The 18,534-nt window shown below is 41.0% G+C and overlaps 1 long non-coding RNA gene and 1 pseudogene across 1 annotated transcript in view; one reads left to right on the forward strand and one right to left on the reverse strand.

Annotated features, from left to right (window-relative positions):
- The window catches only part of LOC132006916 (uncharacterized), a 181,066-nt gene that overhangs the window by 90,375 nt on the left and 72,157 nt on the right, over positions 1–18,534 (forward strand). The window lies entirely within an intron of this gene.
- On the reverse strand, positions 3,486–5,052 carry LOC132007427 (importin subunit alpha-1-like; annotated as a pseudogene).

Genomic DNA, 18,534 nt, shown 5'->3' on the forward strand with positions numbered 1-18,534 from the left:
GAAATAAAAGCTTAGCACTGCAGTCAAAGTAACTGCCACAAGGTGAAGGGTAGGACTCCCTTAGGATAGCAAAACCTAATTTGAGCATTGTATGAATTTTTTATGGCTGTTGTGACAAGTTACCAGAAACCTGTGGCTTAAACCATCATAAATCTATGTGTGTATGTATTTCCATAAATTTATTGCCTTATATAATTAGAGGGGAGAGAGAATCTTAAGCAGGCTCCACGCCCAGCGTGGAACCTGAGCCGGGGCTTAGTCTCACAACCCTGAGGTCATAACCTGAGCCGAAATCAAGAGTTGGACGCTGAACTGACTGAGCCACCCTGGTGCCCCTAAGAACTAGGCTTAAAGAGAGGCAGTTCAGCATAAGTCTGCAAACTTAGACAGGCTACTTAACTTCTCTGTACCTATAAAATGGGGGATAATAATACAAATAGTGCCCTTGTTGTGAAGATTGGATGTGTTCAAATGTGTAAGGCTCTTAGAACAGTGTAAAAACACAAAACACATAGTAGGGGCATCTGGGGGTCTCAGTCTGTTAAGTGTCTGCCTTTGGCTCAGGTCACGATCTCAAGGTCCTGGGTTCCAGCTCCATGTCGGGCTCCTTGCTCAGCAGGGAGTCTGCTTCTCCCTCTGCCCCTCCACTTCTGCTTTCTCACTTGCTCACTGTCTGTCTCAAATAAATAAAATCTTTAAAAAAATTGAAAAGGTACAAACACATAGATGTTATATCACTATTAGTTATTTTTACTTTATTCTAATAATCAGTCTCTCAACCTTACTTACTCTTCTGTTGTGCTGGAGTCCTGTGAACTTTCCAGTGTAGTTCCCTAGCGCTGCCATGAGGTGTGCCCTCAGGTGGACCAAACTCTGGTGGGAGCTCAGCAGTTCTACCCCCAGACCTCCTATCTGAGGTTAGAAAGACTGGATTGTACATCAGTTAACGTTTGTGTGTCCTTTGCAAGTGGTCAAGCAGCACAAGGACCTCTTCCTATAGACTCCCTGGTGATCTTCCTGCTTGCCTACTTATATTGTAAACCCCTAATTCTGGCTTTGCAACTATACTGGCGTCTTCTGGGTCTGGGACATCAGTTGCCTGCTTGATTCTGCTGAAAATAAAACATCTACTTCTTCTGAGGACCATAGCTGCTGACCACACCCACCTCAGCAATCTAAGGCAAGTCTCAATTGCCAAGTTGCCTTTGAAGTTTTTATATTTCTGTTCTGTCTCTTTGGTTTGCAAACCAGACAATAAATCTCAAATCAGCTTAATCTCCACCCTCTCTCTCTACTTAGTTCAAATTTCTGAGAGAGAAAGTATCTTTGGCTACTGATCATGCAGTGGGATCGCTATTCTTGGGTTTGGAGTCTTAAGTCTATAGGTAGGTAGCAGTGCTGTTTATACAGACAAGGTGGGTGTCCTGAGGAGACAACCCCAAAGGTGTAAATAAAGGACTAATACTTTTGCCCATCTGTAGGGCATGTACTTCCCTGTAGGCTCTTTCTTATCATCTTTTGTGAAGCCCCTACCATCACTTCCCACTGGACCACCTCTACCACGAGACATAGCAATTTACTGACACTTCCATGCTCCCCTCCTGTGTAGAAAGTAGTTCAGGGGTGTCTGGCTGCCTCACTCTGTGGAACACATGACTCTTGTTCTCAGGCTCATGTATTCCGAGCACCATGTTGGGTGGAGATATGACCTAAAATCTTAAAAAAAAAAAAAAAAGCATAGAAAGTAGTAGCTAGTAACATCAACATTCCTTACCCTTACAGAATACAGATCTTTGGAAGAAATCACATACTAGGTTGCCAGTTCATGAAAGAGTGGGGGGGGGCAAACTAGAAAATTCTAGAGAGTGGGTCAAGATACCTGGGTTATAATTCCAGCCTGAATCACAGTTTTAGCTTCTATGCCGAGAGCCCGGTGCCTTCCATAAGGCTACCCTAATGTTTCCTTATTCTTCAAGACCAGCTGGGTTGCTATGGAAACTTCTGTGTTGCCTATGCAACATAAATATTTGCTAAAACTACAGTCCTCAGCCAACATTTGCTACAACACTAGCAAAACTGCTTGCAGCTGAGCAGAACTAGGAATCCCAGGACCAGGGCTGTAACCCTGAGTTAGGTGTCACATTGGTTGAGCTAAAGGCATGCCAGAAGCTAACTTGGGGATAGCTTTCTCCCTCCCTTTGCTTGAATGTGCCTGTTGGCACTGCATCTGTCTTGGAGAATGACAACTGGCAGATTGCCTCCCCACGTCCCCTTCCCCTTATTTTTCCTGTTTATTCAGCAATTGCCAAGAGAACTGTATAGGAAGATAGAACTCAAAATTAGATCCTAGAATAGATGTTTGAACTAAGGGATGAGAAGTCTGGAGCTCTGGTTCTCCAGGGCATCTGTTTTCGGCTTCTTTGTCCAAGTCTTTGGCGAAGGGGTTCTAAATTCCAGCAATCAGGTTGAAAATTTTGGCTGGCCGACCTATATGTAGGACCCTTGGCTGAAACTTAGCTACTCTTCATAGGAAACAGAAGCCTGTGAGCCCTATGGTTAACTGCTAACCTGTTTATTAGTAGTAGCAGGGTTAGTATTTCACTATGACACATGCCACTCCTGACGTTGTTCAGCTTGTTCTGTTTGGTTGAGATCATGGTACCTTGTAGTGTGGTGAAGCCATTCTGCATGGAGACTAAAGAGGCATTAGTAGATATGACCATATACACTTGGTTCGTGTTCAGCATCAGTATACGATACAGGGTTCTAATTTCAGTTGACGCTCCTTTGATGCTGGTATTGTAACCATTTTCTGCTTGTCAGTTATTTTGTAATGTATATGCGAGAGAAGGTTTCAGTGGCCAAGAGTCCAAAAGTTTGAGTTCCAAAGACTCCAGTTCTTTTCTTCTGCCCTTTATCTCTATTTTAATAGTCATACTAAAAGTTGTCTGTATTGGTTCTTTTTTTTTTTTTGTACATCACTGTATAAGTACATAACATGTGATATCCTTTTATTTTTAATTTAATGTTTATTTTTTTAAAGATTTTATTTATTCATTTGACAGACAGAGATCACAAGTAGGCAGACAGGCAGGTAGAGAGAGAGGGGGAAGCAGTCTTCCCGCTGAGCAGGGAGCCCAATGTGGGGCTTGATCCCAGAACCCTGGGATCATGACCTGAGCTGAAAGCAGAGGCTTTAACCCACTGAGCTACCCAGGCACCCTAATTTAGTTTTTTTAAAGAAAAAGAATTTAATCTTTATTTACAGGACACTGTACAATAGGAGATTCCACATAGAAATAGGAAACCCACTGAGAGGAGGAGCTTTCTACAGTTTGTACAGTTTTGAACTGGTCAAGTAGAGTTTCATTGTAAAAAGAGCTACCATAACAAAACACACTGAGAAAGAGTCCTTACTAGAGAAACAGTAAGACAGACTTCTACCAGAGCACACCACAAATGACTTTCTCCCTCAGGTGTACAGTCTAGAAGTTAAAGGTCCCAGGAGTGCAGTCCTGAACGTGGAACATATAGCCTTCAGAGGTCGTTTCTGGCACAACATTCTGATCTTCCTCTTCCTCTACAGGGAAATCCTTCTCCATCAAGTTTAGTGAAGCTTCTGTACACAGACTCATTTTCATGGTTTCATAGAGCTGCAGTTTTGACCAAACCTCCACATTCTTTAATCATTATACTAAGTTTCTCAGTTTCACCTAGTTTCTCAGCAGCCTGGAAAGTGTTAGAAATGGCATGCAGAATAACCAGAATAATTTTGAGATCTTTTGTAGTTAAGAGGTTCATCAGTGGCTCTATTATGCCACATTGAATGAGGTATACAGTCTGTTCAGCTGTCCTGCCACTTGTAGAGTTGGTCACAGCCCAGACAACTTCCTTTTGGGTCTTAACGTCTGCCTTAGAGAGAAGACCAATGAGGAATGGGACCAATCTGTGATTCACAACTGGCTGGATCTGGTCCTGGAGACCCCCTGTGATGTTTGACATTGTCCAGGCAGCTTCCTTCTGAATATGAGTTTTGGGGTTTGTTAGCAGGCAGGGAAAGAAAGTAAGTGCTCCTGTGTCTAGTATACCCTGAGTCTGTTCATCTGTCCCAGTGACAATATTTCCTATGGCTCGAAGCACAGGGTTCCCAAAGGGCAGTTCAGTAGCTCCCAGAAGCTTCATAAGCTGGGGCACAAGTCTGTTCATCTGGACCACCAGTAAGGTAGGAAATGGCCCAGCAGATATCTGCCAATACTTCTGGATCATCGTGATGTAGGAAATGAACTAATGTAGGAAGAATGTATCTGCTCAAACAGCATCTCACGGGGGTGCAGGATTCTTGTTGTGACAGAGGTTTGAAAGTGTCCAAGTAAGGTTACATAAGTAACCACATGCTAAAGATGACATGTCAGGAACTGTAAGGAGAGCCAATAGCGGGTCAACTGTACTGTACTTGACAACCACGTCTCGAAAAACTGAACCTGCCATGTTTCCTAGAGCCCACACAGCTTGTTCACTGATGGGGGCATGGGGAGATGCCAACAGAGAAATGAATGCTGGGATCACACCTCCATCTACTGCAGCCTCGGTCTGTTCTGATGTCCCGGAAGCAGTGTTAGTGAGAGCCCAAGCAGATTCAAACTGCATGGAACTACAATCAGTTCTGCCCAAGGACACAAATTTTGGAATCAAACCAGCCCAGATTACCATGTCTCCGGGGGGCTGTTTTTCCCTGGAAAGCAGTTTCCTAGCAGCTTGAGTAGCCTGAGGAGCTGGCTTTCCACATTGTTGCTATTTATGCCTTTGACAGTGTCATCAACAGACCATTCTACAGTGTCCTGGTTGTGGCAGCTTTCCTGCAGCGGGGGAGGAAGCATCATCAGGAAACGAGCTTGCGTTTCTCCTTTTCAGCATCTGGTCAACCTTCTTAGCTGTCCTCAGCTTCACGTTAACTTCTGTTGGGCGCCGCCTCATTTCTGCACTGTCTTTCCCCTTGTTCTTGACTCTGTTAAGGCGGGCAGCTGGTGAATTAGCATTCTCGCTGGTGGACATGGTTATAAGACAATGGGAGAAAGCTACGCGGCTGGCTCAGGCTTCCCCAGTAGGCCTTCTGGGGCACACAGGCTGTGGGTCAGTTGCCCTCAAAACATCTACCATGGATCACCCCAAAGACGATGTCTGTCATATCCCTTTAAATCCCCTAAATAATGCAACACTCTAAGGTGGGGAGAGGTATTATCATTCATGCCATTTTATAAATGAGGGCCCCAAGACTTAGGGAAGTCAAGACAACTCTTTTTTTTAATATTTTATTTATTTATTTGACAGAGATCACAAGTAGGCAGAGAGGCAGGCAGAGAAAGAGGAGGAAGCAGGCTCCCTGTGGAGCAGAGAGCCCGATGCGGGGCTCGATCCCAGGACCCTGGGATCACAATCTGAGCGGAAGGTAGAGGCTTTAACCCACTGAGCCACCCAGGTGCCCCTCAAGACAACTCTTTACGATTAGACAGCTAAGTTGTAGAACCATAATGCAAATCTAGATTTGTCTTATTCCAGTACTCTGATTAGTAATGACTATCCTATTTGCTGTTACATTATACCGCCTGAATATTTGGAGCTTATAGGAACAATGAGGGGCGGCACAGCAGAGAAGTATAGTATTGGCAGTATGTGGACAGTATAAGCAAAATGGTGGTCAGTACGAGGGCAATCGTGGGCAATTTGGAATCATCATTGGCTCATGCGGTTAAGACTTTTTAAACATTTTGAGTTGCCAGTTTTCACATATTTTAGTAATATGTGGTTCCTACTGATAATCAGGAGGAAGTCAACTTTGAGTCACAGGAAGAAGGAGGGTCTGGTATGTTCTGACTCTGAAGCCTGAAGCTTGATCTTTACATCACAGTTGTTTTTCTCTGTAAACAAGTTTACTGAGGTGTAGTTTACATACCAAAGCCTTGTCCATTTTAAACTTACAGTTCAGTGTGTTTTTTTTTTCTTTTAGTTAACTTAGAGGATTGTACAACTATTTTGACAGTCTAAATTTTAATTTTCATCTCTCCCCCAAAAGAGACCCTATATCCATTAACAATAACTCCTAATTCTCCCATTCCCCAGGGAACTTCTAATCTGTTTTTTTTCTCTTTATGGATTTGTCCCTTCTAGACTTTTTATGTAAATGGGATCATATGATAAGTGGTCTTCTTTGACCGGCTTCTTCTCCTTACAAGGTTTCTGAGGTTTACCCATGTTGTAGCTTCCTACACAGAGTATCTGCACAGCATTGAAAGACAAAAGCATAAATGACTCATGGAAATCTTTTCCTCCACTGAAAAGGGAAAAACTCTTTTTTAAAGATTTTATTTATTCGACAGAGAGCAAGGGAGCAGAAGCAGAGGGACGGGCGAGGAAGGAGAAATGCTGGGCACCCGACATGGGGCTTGGTCTCAGGTCCCTGGGATCGTGACCTGAGCTGAAGGCAGATGCTTAACCGACTGAGCCACCCAGGCGCCCCAGGGAAAACATTTTCCAAAACTAAAAGTGGTGTTGTAGAGGCCACTAAAGACAGGATTTAAGACAAGTGAGAAATGAAAGGGTTATAAGAAAATAAATGAACCTTTGCTTGTGAAACTGGAACTGAAGAACTCAATAAAGAGAATGGTTGAAGTGTCTTCTTTAAGAGGATGCAGGAACTAGAAGTACCAGGACAAAGCTATAATGCTGTGCAGAAGATAATAAACTACTTCTTAAAAATTAATGCAGAGTTTCAGAGGCGACACCATACTTGCTCAAGGGAAGATTATGAAGAGGAAGAAGAGATTGCTTAAGCTCTTCGTCTTTGGAGGCATCCCACTGAAAATCTTTCTGAGTTAGTTGGATTATTCATGATAGTAGCAAATACACCGAAAATTCCCTCAGGTTCTATTAAAGCAGAAAAGAGAGAGGTTATAGAATCATACTTGGGGAGATAAAAACTCAGTGTGTGTGTGGGTTGGTGATGAATGGGTGAAGGTGATCAAAGGTATAAACTGGGGTTCCTGGGTGGCTCAGTCGGTTAAGCGACCAATCCTTGATTTTCACCCAGGTCATGTTCTCAGGCTCAAGTAATCGAGCCTCACATAGGGCTCCATGCTCCATGAAGAGTCTGCTTAATCCTCTCGTTCTGCTTGTGTCCCCATTTGTTCTCTCAAATAGATGAATAAAATCTTTTTTTTTTTTTTTAAAGGTATAGAGGAGCCTGGGTAGCTCAGTGGGTTAAGCCTCTGCCTTTGGCTCAGGTCATGAACCCAGAGTCCTGGGATCGAGCCCCACATCCGGCTCTCTGCTCAGCGGGGAGCCTGCTTCCCCCTCGCCCCGTCTGCCTGCTTCTGTGCCTACTTGTGATCTCTCTCTCTGTCAAATAAATAAAAATAAAATCTTTAAAAAAAGGCATACATTTCCAGGTATAATAAATAAGTCCTAGGAATGTGATATATAACATAGTGACTGCAGTTAATACTGTATTGTATATTGGAAAATTGCTGAGACTAGATCTTAAAAGTTCTCACTTCAGGGAAAAAATTCTAGCTATGCGTAGTGATGGATGCCATAGACTTGTGATCACTGTGAGATGCGGAGAAATATTGAATCATGTATGACTGAAACTAGTATGTTATATTTAAATTATATCCTAATAGAAAAAAAAATATATATATATGAAGAAAAACCTGTTACTATAGGTAAATGAAAGATGCTGGAGGAATACTGGCATAAAGAGCAAAGTAGGCAAGAAGAAAAAGAGGACTGAGCTATGTCTATGAAGGAAAACTGGAAAATCTGAGAGTATTGAGCTAATAAGAAATGAATCCTGAATGTCTATGTGGAAATGTTATTGCTTTATTTGGTGATGGGAAAAGATGATAAATATGTATAATATGTAAATAGCTTTGCTAATTAAAAAACCTACAAGGACCAAACAAGATAATGACTGGGAAAACAGTTTGAAAAGTAGAAAGCGCTATGTAAATGCAGTTGCCGTTGTTATTAAGGTTTGCACTTTAGTCTTCACATCATTCTCTCTGCAGCAAGCCATTCGCAGATGCTGCCTTAGTTCATGTTCTTGTCTTCTGGGCGAAAAGGCATCATGTCCTGTGACCCTTGGAATTTGGAGTTTTCCTGGGGTCACTGGCTTCCCTGTTGGGATTTCAGTTGCTTATCCTACTTGTCTCAGCATTCCTGATTTGCTAGATTCCCATCTGGATGCAGTCATACTGGGCTCACTGTGCCTGGGCTCTCAATGTCCCCACCGCTGAAGGTTTGTGACGCGTAGTGTGGATAGATACGTGCGGGGGGGGGGGGGGGGCGTGGTCATGTGCATTGTGCCATTTCGTGTGCTGTTGACTTAACTCTTGGCCTTCCTTTGCTCCTTGTTTTTGTTAGGGGTGCCATCCTTGCCTCACTCATCCAGGCTCACAAACGTTCGAAGTTTTTCCCCCTGTCCCCCCAACCCCCATCGCTTAAAATATTTCTGGAACAGCTGTTGTGTGCAAAGACCAGCGGTGCTGAAGATGGGAAGGTTGCAACGCACCATCCAGGCAGTCACAGTCAAATGTGAAATTAGGATGCCTACCTAGTAATAATAAAACAGAAAGTTGGATACATGTTATAATGAAGTTGTCAGAAGAAGACGAACGGGCGCCTGGGTGGCTCAGTGGGCTAAGCATCAGACTCTTGATTCTGGCTCAGGTCATGATGTCAGGGTCATGGGGTGGAGCCCATCTGGGGCTCTGTGCTCACGAGGACATCTTGTTGAGATTCTTTCCCTCCCCTCCGCCCACCCTATTTCCCCAACCCCTGCCTGCTCACATGTGTGCATGCTCTCTCAAATAAATTAATAAGACTTTCAAAAAGGGACAAACAGAATTTTGTCAGTGAAACTGAAAAAGAAGTTTCACAGAGAAAGGCATACTTGAGCTGCATGTTCCCCCACTTTTGAAGGTGTATATTTCATACAGGAAGAGTCCCCCTCTTTACAATTCAGTTAATGGACTATTCAATTAGTACATAAATCCCCCTTGATCCTTCATAACCAAACCTTCCCCAGACTCTGAGCCCAACAACCACTCATCTGTTAGCAGTCTATGGTTTTGCCTTTTCCAGAATGTCATAAAAAAGGAACCATACATTGTATAGCGTTTCTGTACTGGCTGTCATGCATTCGTGAGATTGGTCCATGTTGTTGACTCTATCAGTAGTTCATTCCTTTTTATTGCCATGTAACACTCCATTTTATGGATGTATCACTTCCATCCATCCATCCATCCATCCATCCACAAGTTCAAGACATTTAGGTTGTTTCCACTTCAGAGTATACAGGTTTTCTGTGAAAACACCATGTTTAATTTCACTATGGTAAAATTTTAGAAGTAGGTTTATTGGGGTGTATGGTAAGCTTTATGTTTAACTTTGTAAGACACTACCAAAGTGTCTTCCAAAAAGTGGCAGTGCCTAAGATTAACATATGAATGTTACTCAGTAATATTGGTCCTTTTTTTTTAAAATTATAGTATTCTAAGTAGTATTTAGTCATATCTAATTGTGGTTTTAATTTTAATCTGCTTATTGTTAAATATGAAGACCTTCTCATATCTTTATTTGCCATTTGTATATCTTTTGTGGGATTTCTATTAAAATATTTTGCCCATTTTTAATTACTTTGTTATTACTGAGTTTTTCTAATTACGTATTTTTAATTGAGATATGATTTAAATCCCAGATAAAATTCACTGTTTTCAAGTAAGCAAATTGCTGGGTTTTAGTACATTCATAAAATTATGCAGCCCTCACTACTATCTTATTTTGTTACCCCAAAGAGAGATCCGGTAGTCATTAACAATCAGTCTTCATTTCTTCTTCCCCCAGCCCCTGGCAACAACTAATGAATTTGCATTCTCTGGATAGTTTGCATAAATTCAGTTGTATAATACATAGCCCTTTGTGTCTGGCTTCTTTCACTCAGTATTTATTTATTTATATTTATTCATATTTATTCAAGGACTATCCGTTGTAGTAGGAACCTCATTCCTTTTATTGTATATCCATTCATTGTATGGGTATACCACATTTGCTGATCCATTCATCAGTTGACGAATCTTTGGGTTGTTTTCATCTCTTGGTTTTTATGAATAATCCTGCTATCAACTTTCATGTAAAGTGTATTGAATATATATGTTTTCAATTCTTTTGGATGTATACCTAGAACTGGAATTGCTGGATCATATGGTAACATATATTTTATATATGCTGGATACAACTCATTTATGATACATATTATTCACATGTTTTTTCTGAGTCTTATGCTTTCTTATCTAGTTTTTAAAAAATATTTATTTGAGAGAGACTATGGGGAGGGGAGGTGTGGAGGGAGAGGAAGAGAGAAACTTAGGCAGACTCTGTGCTAAGTGCAGAGCCTGATGTGGGGCTCAATCCCACAACCTGGAGATCAAACCAAGAGTCAGACGATTTACCAGCTGTGCTACCCAGGATCCCCTCTTTTTGTTATCTTTTTTTTTTTTTTAAAGATTTTATTTATTTGACAGAGAGAGAGAGAGATCACAAGTAGGCAGAGGGGCAGGCAGAGAATGAGAGAGAGAGGAAGGGGAAGCAGGCTGCCTGCTGAGCAGAGAGCCTGATGGGGGGCTCGATCCCAGGACCTCAGCTGTGATCATGACGCAAGCCGAAGGCAGAGGCCTAACCCACTCAGCCACTCAGGCGCCCCTCTCTTTGTTATCTTAATAGTGGTTTTGGAGTTCTTAATTTGACATTTTTTTCACGGATCACATTTTGTCATGTTATATGAAAAAAATCTATCACTAAACCAAGGTTACATAGGTGATATTTCCATCTAGATCTTTTATAGTTTTAGGTTTAACATTTAAATCTATGATTCAGTTTTTGTTAATTTTTGTGTATAATAGATGGATCAAGGTCATTTCTTTGCATATGGATATCCAAATATACACAGACCATTGTTTTTATTCTTTGTCTTAATCAAATGGTTGTACTTGTGTGGGTCCATTTCTGGACTCTGTTCTGTCCCATCAATCTGTGTCTGTCCTTTGCTAATACCACACTCTATGATTCCTGTAGCTATATAGTAAGCTTTAAGATCAAATAGGCTCATTCCAAATTTGTTCTTCAAAATTGTCTTGACTATACTTGTTCCTTTCCCTTTCCTTATGAATGTTTTTCAAAGCCAACTTGTCTGCCTGTACAAACAATTCCTGCTTGGATTTTGATTGTAATTGCATTGAACTTGTAGATTAGTTTGGAGAGATTTGACCTTCAAACAGTATTGAGTTTCCCAATCCATCAATGTTGCATGTATTGCCATTTATTTAGGTCTTCTCTGACATTTGCCAACAATGTTTTGCAGGGTTTCCCCCCTCCACCGCATACATATCTTAAACCTATTCTCCTAGATTAATTTAGACCAGTATTTTGTTTTTTGATGCTACTGTAAATTGCATATTGCATTTCAATTTCCAGTTTTTCATTGCTAGTATAGTTTATTTTTACATGTTAACCTTGTATCCTGAGACCTTGCTAAATTCACTTGTTTTATTAGCTCTTTTCTATTCTTCTTGAGGCTTTCTACATAATCGTGCCATCTATAGATAAAGTTTTATTTCTCACTTTTGATTATGTGCATTTTAGGTGTTTTTCTTTTTTTTTTAAAGATTTTATTTATTTATTTGACAGAGGGAAATCACAAGTAGATGGAGAGGCAGGCAGAGAGAGAGAGAGGGAAGCAGGCTCTCTGCTGAGCAGAGAGCCCGATGCGGGACTCGATCCCAGGACTCTGAGATTATGACCTGAGCTGAAGGCAGCGGCTTAACCCACTGAGCCACCCAGGCGCCCCATTTTAGGTGTTTTTCTAACCTTCTACCTTTTGCCTTTTGCAGTGGCTAGTTTCTCTGGAAAATATGTTGAAAAAAGGAGTTGAAAAAGGAGTTGGAAGAGTGAACCTGCTTGCTGTGTTCCTCATCACTAAAGGCGGGCATTTAATCGCTTACCATTAAATATGAAAGCTATGGTTTTGTAGTTTCCTCAGGTTGAGGAAGTTCCCCTATAATCCTACTTTGCTAAGAGTTTTATCAGGAATGGATGTTGGACTTTGCCAAGGCTTTTCCTGCATTTATTGATATTTAAGGTGTCTATGAGATGCCTGGGTATCTTTTCAAGTTGCAGATTTTGATTGTTTTGTGGGATAGGGCCTGAGATTATACATCTTTGTTAAGCTCTGAGATGAAATTTGACGTTGGACCGCACTTTACATAACATGGGCATGGGGTAGGCACTAAACGGTGCTAAGAAAGTGACACGTGCATGCAGAAATGTAGAGAATAAATTTTGTCATGAAGAGCAGTGAAGGAAAGGATCAAGAATGAAAGAGGGACCAAGAGTCTGAAAATCTCCAGGATTAAGTTTGTCAAACGTGAAATTAGTCTTGGTTTTATAGCAGAAGTTACACTACTTATTTTGTACCTATTTGTGGTATTTGAAACCTCACATCTTACTATAAAACCATGTATCCCTCACTATCCAAGTCTGTTTGGTTTCCAAGTGTGGATTGTGATGCTTCAGATCAGAAAGAATACCACGTGATCTGCATGTATTTGGTTCTGGAGTTTTGAGTAGTGAGTAGTAGTGAGAGTCAAATCACGAGGGATCTCTGTCCACATGTGCACGGGTGCATGCGTGCACGCACACACACATATCATAACCTGTTTGGGTTTTGAGTTTCCATCACTAGACTTCTGACAGTGGAACACTTACTTACACATTTTTTCCCCACTACCAGCTCCATAGTCCTTTAGGGTTAGGATCATGTATTTATTCGTCTTTGCGTTCTCAGCCTCTTGTATACCACTTGGTACTTAGTAGGTGCTCATTAAATATTCATTAAATTGTCACAGTGAGCTGATGGGAGGAAAACAAATACAGACTACTTTATCAAGGGCTTTACTTGCAGAAGGAAGGAGAGTGATAATTTGACAGGTGAGAAGGATTCAGGGCTGAGGGAAGATTTCTGTTTTGTTTTCTTATTTTTTTATTATTTTGAAGTCATATAGATTCGTGCTTAATTTTAGGCAGAGAAGAAAGACCCAGTAATGTGGAAGTTACTGAGGATGGAAGAGCAAACGAATAATTAATAGAGCAGGTTTCTGTAGCAGATAAAGAACACAAGTAGCTGGCTTAATCATGAAGGGGGAAGACACATTATTTTGGCCCATTTTTTCACTCCGTTGTATAGAATCTTCATCATAAAACCATTCGGCCGTAGCCATCACTATGTTCCACTTTAATCACGGACCCTGTTGCTTTTTACCTTTTTAATTCATCTTCTTTATAATCATGTTTACTTGGAATCTTTTTTGCACATGGCTGGTGGAGCTTTCTCCCAGAATCTTTCCCAGAAACAGCCCTCCTCCTGGAGAACCCATTATGAGGCTCCTCCTTTCTGATCTCTGATTTCAGCCTGGCGTCTATCTCTAGGCCTTGAGATGAATGAGGATGTCGGGTTCGTACTGTTTTCTTCAGCCTCAGATTTCTTGATGGGTTCCATTACTAAAGGTTAACGTGTGACTCTTGATTCTCTTGCTATGTTGGCATTTGACACACTGAAATGTGTTCCTATAATTCAAATGACAGTAATGCCTTCTATTTTCTAATCAGGGGGCAACGATTTCTGCCGAGGAGAATTTTTTTCTAAAAAATGATTTCAAAAGAATGCCATCAAGTGTGTAGCTCTATATGCGTTCATGTGCATACTTGCCCGTGTGGGTTTTATGTCACAGACGTAATTTCTATGTGATATGAGTTTATTCTCATGTGTGGGCTAATTGATAGCTTACAGGGTGTTTGTGTTTTCCAGTCTGCTGTTTTTGCTCTGAGCAAAAATTTACTCAGCTGATGAGAATATTTTGACAACTCTGCCTGTGTGTCCAGGAAATGTAATTTGGTGTGAATTTTCTGGCTGTGATGACCCAATTTTAAGATGTAAAATAGAATACTCTAGATGTATATGGAAATAACGTAACACACCTAACTCCCCCACAAGGAGTAACAAACATTAAGACCTTATACAGCTCTTAATATATACAATCAGAGGATGGAAACATCATGATTATAGTCTCCTTAACTCATTTGCAAATATTACAAATGTTGTTTACCGAAACTGAGTTCTAGCAAAAGTTACAAAGATTTATGGCTTCTAGGCTTGGAAAAAAACAGTTCAATTTAATTCTTAGGAATATTTCAGTCAACATTTTATGATTTATTTGTACCTTTAACCATACCCAGGCTTTTTCAAAATTTGTTTCTCAGTGCCTTGAAATATGAATACGCTCAAATAATTATTTCTCCACAAAGTGTTGTTTTCTTTGGGGTTCAGTAGTTTAATAACTGCCTTTATGTAATTCAGTGTGATTCCTGTCTCCTCATTCATTTCTTGGCTTTTCATTTCTCTTTTAACATTCTGGTCACATGAAGGAGCGCACACTGAATGTTATGGATGACCAAAGGAAACCAATCACTACTTATATTTTGAAAAACGGACTTAACATTTGCATCGGTGTTTTGTGAAGTTTAATATTTAAAATCCCGAAACTCAACCAACATTAAGTACTGAGCTGTCATTATTTATTAAAGATACCTCTACCATAGAAGTACTAAAATATCATTCTGTGCTAGCTGACAGGGAAAGGAAAGCAATCTGCATTCCCTCAAGTGTGGTGTTCTAGTAGCTTTCCTCTGCACACTGAGGCTAGCTTGACAAAATTGATTATATTGATCATTTTATGGGTCGATTGCCCAGAGATTGAATGGTTAATTTGATTTGGTCTTCCTAATGGCCAAAAGGACCAGATGGCTTGATTGGGATGATGACTGAAACAAGAAATTCAGCTGTGAAAACATTTGAATCAATGGTGCTGTGTTAACACCATCTCACATCTCAGAGATGGCTAACCTTCAAAGCCTGAATTTCAGATTAAACGGAAGCCCTCAGCCTTGATGGCTAGCTCTGAATTAGTATTGCAGTCGACAACTTTAATTGGGGGTATTTTCAGTTTTTCCATAATGCACATCAGATGCCAAAGAGTAGAATATTAAAGCAGCCCGAAAGAAAACAACCAATTGCTAGTGCTATTGAGAAGTCTCGAAAGCATGTCTGACTGAGATGATGGGCCATGATATGAGAATCTATAATGAATTTACAGCACCAACATCGTGACTCATAAGCTTGTCACCCAAGAGCAATTTGAAAAAGGAGTCTTGGCAAATTGACACCAGTGTTCTTTGCCCTCTTGTATGCCGAAGGGAGATTTTTAGCATGTATTAGGAAACTGTATGAAAACGAAGAGCATTAACAGCTAACAAAGGAAATGGCAGTGTTATGAAGCAAAGATATGTATACATCAGGTCTGAAGTATCTTATCTGGTTCCATGACTTTTGGCACCATTTCTGACTGCAGTGGCGACTACACAAATGAAGTGGAAGGGAGGTTGGAAGCGGATGTCACCATGCCCCTGTCACAGTATCTCCTCAACAAGGAAAATGTTGGGGACAGATGAAGTCCTCCAACTTCAGTAGGATAGCATTTCCTTACAACTTGCTTTCCTTTTAAACTTCCTTTTTGTTGTTGTTGGGTTTTGTGATGGGGAGTACTTGATTGTTTCATTTCTTTTCACAAGATTGTTCCTTGCTTGGGCATATCAGGAATGTTCCCATCCTGGGGCACCTGGCTGCCTGAGTTGGAAGAGCAAGCAGCTCTTGATCTCAGAGTTGTGAGTTTGAGTCTCACGTTGGGCAGAGAGATCTTTTTAAAAATAGGTAATTTTTTAAAAAGTTACCATCTTGCGGACACAGTACGGAAATGGTTTCCCTATGGTGGAAACATGGCCCTTTTTTTTTTTTTTTAAAGTAAACCCTATATCCAATGTGGGGCTTGAGCTCGGGACCCCCTACATCAAGCACTATATGCTCTGTTGACTTAGCAGGTGCCCCTAAACCTGACTCTTTTTGCCCAGCTGTCTCTGGTGGGGTCCTTTCCTCTGGGACTCTAGGTCCTCAATATACAAAGTTAAAATACAGACAGGGACGATGCTATTTCTGGAGTCTTTTACCAAGACTCCAAGGGATGGCCTCTGAGATTTCTGTTCTTGACATGCAAGGCTGAGGTGAGAGTCATGTGAATTTGAAGCAGGTTTGACCAGAGATCCTGTGTCTCAGACCACGAATTTATCCCTTCATTCAAGAGATACTTACTCAGTGTCTATTACATGCTCGATGATTTACTAGGTGCCGTGTATATAGTGGGTAACAATTAGGCACAGTCCCTGACAGACATGAACAGAATAATCTCCGAAATACATTTGTAATTAAAACATTTTATATGTGCTGTTACAGAAAAGGTCAGTGTGATATGAATGAATAATGCGGGCCGATGACACCTGAAGAGGCGTGGACCAGATAAAGAGAAGTGTGTGTTGGGGTCGGGGGAGTGCACCGCAGTGTACACAAAGGCACAGAAGAGCTAGGCTCTATGGCTGGAAGGCAGAGAGGAGAGGAGAGACTAGTTCCGGATCAACCTGGAAAGGTAGGGCAGAGGTCTGGTCGTGTAGGGTGTATTCGTCTGCAAGGCTGCTGTAGCCAAGTACCAGCCACTGGAATGGTTTAACAACAGAGATTTACTGTCTCAAAGTTCTGGAGGCTGAAAGTCCAAAATTAAGTTGTTGGTGGAGTTGGATCCTTCTGAGGGCTTCGGGGGAAGGAACTTTTTCAGGCCTCTCTCCTTGGTTTCTCCCTCTGTCTCTTCCCATTGTGTTCTTTGTGTTTCTTTGTTTAAATTTCCCCTTTCTGTGAGCACAGTCATCATAGTAGACTGGTGTTCACTCTAATGAGCTCACTTTACCTGGATTACCTGTATGAAGACCCTATGGCCAAATAAGGTGACCTTCGGAGGTGTTGGGGGTTAGGCCTTCAACATAGGGGTTTGGGAGGGACTTAATCCATAAAACAGAGCCTTGACGGACATGTTATTATTTTAGCCTCTTTAAATGCTTAGGGCTGCTGTGGAAGGATTTTAATTTTTAAGAAGGTTCTTCTGCTGTGTAAAGAATCTATGGTAGCGGGCTATATTAGATTCCTCTTGCTGCTGTACAAATTAACACAAACTTAGAGGTTCAAAAAAAAAAAAAAAAACAGACTTATTAATCGTATAGTCCTGGAAGTCAGAAGTCTGAAATCTGCTTACTGGGCTAAAGTCAAGGCAAAAGGCTTCCTTGTGGGAACCTTAGAAGAGAATTCATTTTCTTGACTTTTCCACGTTCCAAACACTATCTGCATTCCTTACCTTATGGCTCCTTCTGCCATTTTCCCAATGACCAATGTAGCACCCTCTCTTTTCTCTGACATCCACTCCATTCATTACCTTTTCTGTCTCTGACTCTACCACCCTCTTTCTGAAAAGGACTCTTGAGATTACACTGGAACAAACCATGTGGTCCAGGATGCTGACATCTCGACGTGCTTCAGCCCATCTGTAAAATCCCTGTTACCATGGAAGGTGACATATATACAGATCCCAGGGGTGAGGATGTGGACTCCTTCACATTGTATGTAGTGTTAGGTGGAGGGGGCATTAATTTACCATAAGATCAAAGAGTGAAAACCAATAGCCAGTTACACAGCTTCAGTAGGAATCTAGACAAGAGGTAATGGTAACTTGGACTGGGTCGCAACAGAGATGCAGAAATATTCAAATGGGAGAATTACTTGGGACCCAAATTGGCAGGACTTGCTATTGACTTGGAGGGGATAGGGGAGCGAGAGATGGGGTCCGTCGTTTAGATTCTACCTAATGTGCTTCCTGGCTATTCTGAATGTCTTCTTTCTTTCCTGGACTAGAAAATTACAACTTGCATTTTGAAAAGGCTCCGGTATGTTTCTAAAAGTAGCCCTTTCTGCATTCAAAAAGCAGCTTTGTTTCTATGTTTATTTTGGCATAGGTAGACATTTTATTTTTAACTTTTTGGAAGAGTTGTATAAAACAGTTTGCTCAGATTTTGAAACCTTATGAATAAATCATTTGAAATGGCCTACTAAATTTGCTATTTATCCCATTAAATTTGAAAATGGAAGCAAAAAAGAAGCTAAAGAATGGGAAAATAAAGTCAATTAGCAAATGAAAATTGGTTGACTGTTCAAACCGCATCAAGAGTGGGTGGCAATTGAAATTCTGAAAAGACAAAGAGTTTTCTGAGCAGATGACTGAAACTTTGCACATGTTTGAATGGCATTGCAGGAAAGGAGGATGGATTCTAGTTGGAAGCTTCCAGAAAGTTCTAAGGGAGGAGACTGACCAAGGCAGATCTGTTTAGAATTTTCCTTGACTACTTCCTATCGACAGGACTCTGAAGATGATTTAGGGACAAGAAAAGAGAAATCATGAAACTCTATGGATTGTCTTTGGCTAGACAAATAGCACATGG

Source organism: Mustela nigripes, chromosome X (assembly GCF_022355385.1).
Source record: "Mustela nigripes isolate SB6536 chromosome X, MUSNIG.SB6536, whole genome shotgun sequence".
NCBI lineage: Eukaryota > Metazoa > Chordata > Mammalia > Carnivora > Mustelidae > Mustela > Mustela nigripes.